This window comes from Helianthus annuus, chromosome 1, assembly GCF_002127325.2.
Source record: "Helianthus annuus cultivar XRQ/B chromosome 1, HanXRQr2.0-SUNRISE, whole genome shotgun sequence".
NCBI classification, from domain to species: Eukaryota; Viridiplantae; Streptophyta; class Magnoliopsida; order Asterales; family Asteraceae; genus Helianthus; species Helianthus annuus.
Window position 1 is genome coordinate 67424015 of NC_035433.2, and position 5670 is coordinate 67429684.

Genomic DNA, 5670 nt, shown 5'->3' on the forward strand with positions numbered 1-5670 from the left:
ACTCATTCACTCTCTTTTCTAGCAGCAATCACTCACTAACACTCATCACTTGCAATCATTGTAACACTTAGTAGAGATCTGAGCATTATCCCGCACTGTATCCTGTTATTCAAGCAATAAGAAGAACAAGGCAGCCGACGATTGTCAGCTCCCGAGGTTTTATGCCGGAGATCTAGATTGATCAAGGGCTTTCCTCGTACATATCGTGTCAACCTTTACATTTTTGCTCATTGTTTGATTATAGATACAGCTCGATATCCTGAGCTGTATCCTGATAACTGTTTTTGCAAACAAACAAACCAGCATATTTTTCACAAAGTATTACTAGCACACTACCTCATAAAACTAATTTGATCACTTAAATTCTTAGGTAATTTTTGACCAAAACAATTTGGCGCCCACCGTGGGGCTAGTGGTGCTATTTCTACTAAAAGCTTTTGTAAAATCGTTAATCGGTTTTCTATTTTCAAAACTTTTTGCTACACTATTTTCAATGGCCTCAAGATCAAACATGAGCTCTTCTACCATGTCTGCTACAACCTCTGCAACAATTGGTTCGGTGCTTCCACCACCTTCTCCAAGATCGTAAGCCTCTTCTCAAGGAGCTGAAATTCATGTGGCTCGGGATGTTATCCCCACTCGCACTATTCAGGGATCCAGTCCTGTTTTGGCCTCTAATGAAGAAATTCTAACTTTGTTTGGTAGTGTACAGGAACAGATGAGGCAACAGCAAGAGACCAACCAAATGCTGATGAGAGAGATACAACTCTTGAAATCTAGCTCAAGAAGGCCCACTGAGGATACTGTCACTCCCTTGCAGCCTAGATCTTTGAACTTCAGTTCGACAGTATATACTGAGGATAACAGGGGGAATATTGTGCCTAGCCATTCCCAAACTCATATTCCTGAGATACCCTCTTCGGTCAGGGTGTCAACTGTGAGAAATCCAGGATATGCTCCAGGATGCGTTCCAGGATATGGCCAGAATCACCAAGCTGGTAACTTGTCTGTTAACGCCGGTATCCCTGTTACTAATAATCTTGGATCATTGCAGGATGCAGGTGTGATATCAGCTATAACCAGAGAGCTTCAAAAGCTGAAGGATATGATATCAAGTGTGCCTGGGATAGTGCAGCCTATACCGGAAGTATCCCGGGATAGTCACAACATATCCCGCTTTGCTCACCCCATTTGTGATGCAAAAATCCCAAAGATATTCCAGACTCCTAACATGAAGCTGTATGATGGGACGACAGATCCTGAGGAGCATATTGCCCAGTATAGGGAGAGGATGGAGATTAACCCTATCCCGCCATATCTTAAGGAAGCATGCTTGTGCAAGGGCTTCGGCTCTACTCTAACAGGATCAGCCTTGAAATGGCTTCTAAATGTTCCACCTTATTCAATTACATCATTTGCTCATTTAGTTAATTTGTTTAATAGTCAGTTTTCTTGTAGTAGAAGCTTTGAAAAACTAACAAGTGACCTCTACAGGATAACACAAGGGCCTTAAGAATCCCTAAGGGATTATGTGAACAAATTCAGCAGGGAATCCTTGGATATCCCACACCTTGATGTTGCTACAGCAGTCCAAGCATTCAAGATGGGGCTACAAAAGGATTCCCAGTTTTATCAGGATCTTGTGATGAATCCTTGTAGGAACTTGGACGAAGCTAGAAACAGGGCCTTGAGATATATCAGGCTGGAAGATGATAAGAAAATGCACGAGAGGATGAATGCATCCTCAACATACGAACCAACTAACAGGAAGTCAGAATCCTCATACAAACCATATCGTTCTAAGCCATATGACAGGAATGATAGCAAAAAAGTGAACGCTGTTGAAAATGAGGATCCTGTGGAGTATCCTGAATTGTCAGAATATTGTTTTTCTGTTAATATACCTGAACTAATGTATGCTATGCAGGGTTTGGGAGATAAAGCCAGGTGGCCTCGGAAGAATCAACAAAAAGCTGATTGGAAGGATAAATCCAAATGGTGTGCCTTCCATGAGGATTTCGGACATGTTTCGGAAGATTGCATAGCCCTGAGGAAGGAAATAAGCTATCTGCTAAGCAAAGGATATCTGAAAGATCTTCTAGGAAGAAAGAAGAATAAGGGTCAGGATACTGAGAAGGATCCTGAACGAGCGGATCACCTCCTGCGGATGCCAAGATAATTAACTTCATTTCAGGAGGATCCGACATTTGCGGGACATCATATTCTGCGGCAAAAAGGCACGCGAAGGAGGCCAAGGCAGAGAGGGGAGACAAGCCAACCAGGATGTCAGCCCTCACAACTGATAAAGTGATGACATTCGATAGCGATGACAGGGATACTGTCCAGGATCCTCATCATGATGCTTTGGTAATAACGTTATATGTTGCTAACCATTTTGTGCGCAGGATACTGGTGGATAATGGCAGCTCCTTCAACATAATTCAGCTGGAAACCCTTAAGAGAATGAACATCCCCGAGATGGAGATCACTTCAAAGTCCACTGTACTTGTTGGGTTCAGTGGAGAGGCTAGGAATACTGTGGGAGAAATAAAGTTGCCAGTATATGTTGAAGGAGTCAACTCAATGCAACGCTTTTGTGTCATGGACTCCTTGTCCTGCTATAATATTATATTAGGTAGGCCTTGGATCCATGATATGAAAGCTGTGCCGTCAACTTATCATCAATGTATCAAGATCCCTACCCCTTGGGGAGTAGTTAAGGTGGAAAGTGATCAACAGGAAGCGAAAGAGTGCTACTCCTCTTCAATGAAGGCCTCAAGAAAATCCAAAGCAGGATAGCAATTAAAGATGCGAGCCCAGGATATCGTGGAGGCTTCGGAGCAGGATGTTAAGAAAATTATCCTGGACCAGAATAATCCAGATATCTCGGTGCTCGTAGGAGCCAATATCCCTCACGATATTGAACATCAGTTAATTAACTTTTTGAAATGCAGAATGTCAACATTTGCATGGAAGCATGAGGATATGACAGGTATATCCAAAGATATTATTACTCACAAGCTTGGAATTGACAGGTCTTTCAAGCCTGTCCAGCAAAAGAGAAGGAAGTTTGCTCCAGAACGAAACATAATTATTCAAGAAGAGGTTGAAAGACTATTGAAGTCCAAGATGATCAGGGAAGTCAAATTTCCCAAGTGGCTAGTAAATGTGGTCGTGGTTCAAAAGAAGAATGGGAATGGAGAGTTTGTGTAGAATACACAGACTTGAACAAAGCATGTCCTAAAGACCCATTCCCTCTACCTCATATAGACTCGATGGCGGATGCCGCTGCCGGTCATGAAATGTTAACCTTCATGGATGCATCCTCAGGATTCCAACAGATCCAAATGGAACCTTCAGACTAGGAGGATACTGCTTTCATGACACCAACAGGTATTTACTGTTATACTGCTATGCCTTTTGGTTTAAAAAATGCAGGTGCAACGTACCAGAGATTGGTGAACATGATGTTTAAAGACAAACTGGGGGACACCATGGAGGTGTACATTGATGATATGGTAGTCAAATCCAAGAAGGCTGAGGATCATCTCCAGGATATTAAAGGAGCATTTGATATCCTGGACCAGTATAATATGAAACTAAATCCTGCCAAGTGCCATTTTGGAGTAGGGGCAGGAAAGTTTTTAGGATACATGGTGACTAAAAGGGGGATAAAAGCAAGCCCGGAGCAGATTAAAGCTATCTTGGATATCAAGTCACCTTCAAATATGAAAGATGTTCAAAGATTAACAGGGCGAGTAACAGCATTAAACAGATTTATATCAAGATCCTCGGAAAAATGCAAGGAATTCTACGATATCCTGAAGAAGAATAAGAGGTTCGAGTGGGGAGAAAAACATGAAGCAGCCCTACAGGAATTAAAGCAATATCTTTCAACTGCACCTCTATTAATGAAGCCTGAGGATGGTGAACCATTATCCCTGTATCTCGCAGTATCAGGTGTTAGGGCTGGATTTTTATGACCTATGATCCTTACATATGATCCTAACATGTGATCCTAACAAGTGATCTTTGTTTCTTTGGCAGATAGTGATCCTCAGAGGAGCTCCAGGATCAGGATCACGGATCATTCCAAGGATCCTCATACTAAGGACTGTTCTCTTTGGACTTAATATTATCTTGCAGGAATTACGAGTTGGATCCGGTCTTAGCAACGTAAACAAGGAATCTGTCACGATAATCTCGCACATGCATAATCAAAGATGGACGTTAGGGCAAATATGGAAACTCAGCACAATTCAAGGGCGATATTTAGGCTAAATTTACTTCTATTTCTAAAGGGGTAACGAGCTAGTAGTTAGGTGATTTGCCTAAAATAGAACCACACACACTTGTATAAATGGCACTCTTGAACATTCGGAAGAGACAACACACTTCTCACACGCTTTAGCATACGATACTATAGTGATCCTTGTACCTAGCTCGTTACCATCCGAAGTTGTAACCATTATTTGTTATATTAAAGTTTGGTGATCGGTAGTTTCCATCACCCGAGGTTTTTTATGCCGGAGATCATTCATTGATCAAGGGCTTTTTCCTCGTATAAATCCTTGTGTCACTTGTGCATTTTACGTTTGAGTGATCCTTCACTTTGTTCATCATGCCAAGCATCATTCCCCGTTTACATAAAGTTTGGTTGCATTATCTTTAAGTGATTTTTGACCAAAACAGTTTGGCGCCCACCGTGGGGCAATTGGTGCTTCATTCATAAGAAAGTCTTTCTGTTGGTGATCATTCCGGAAGTGTTGCATGGCTTCATCATTGAAGAATACTTCCACGGCGATGTCTGCAGTCAATTCATCTAATGGCATTCCACCTTTGCCTCCACCACCAGCTGGATCTCAGAAAAATGCTGAGAAGAGACCAACTCCTATCTCCTCTAAACCATCATCTTCTGCTCTAACTTCTTCTATTCCCAGTACTAGTGATATATTTACTTTGATTTTGCAGATGAGGGATCGTATGCAGCAGCAGGATGAAACTAATGACAGGATCCTCAAGGAAATCGGAGATCTCAAAAGGCAAAAGAAAACGGCAGAGGATCATTCCCCACTAATGCCCAAATCTTTGAATTTTGATACTCCGATGATTACTTCTCAGCCATCAGAGGTCCCAGACGTTCAACACATGTGTGGATCAAGAGGAGTGCATTTCGGCCCAGCAGTAGTGACTCAGGCATCAGGATCATATTTCCAACCGGGATCCTATACTCAGCATATGGGATCCTTCATGAACTCAGGATCCTCCTTCGTTCCAGGATTATCCCAGGTTCAAGGATCCTCCTTCGTTCCAGGATCATCCCAGGTTCAAGGATCCTCCTTCGTTCCAGGATTATCCCAGGTTCAAGGATCCTCCTTCGTTCCAGGATTATCCCAGGTTCAAGGATCCTCCTTAGTTCCAGGTTCATCCCATGTTCAGGGATCCCTTCAGATGCCAGGATCCTTGAAGAATTTGCAAACAGGAAGTCCAGATGTCCATCAAGGAGATTTTATTCTGATGCAGTCCATTACTTCCACTGGTCCATCAATCATCCCAGAATCCCAGCAATATGGATTCACATCTAACGTTCCTAACTTGAACCCGATGGGAGGTAACACTTTTAATAATTCTCTTACGACTAACCATGGATTCATGCAGGATACAGGTATC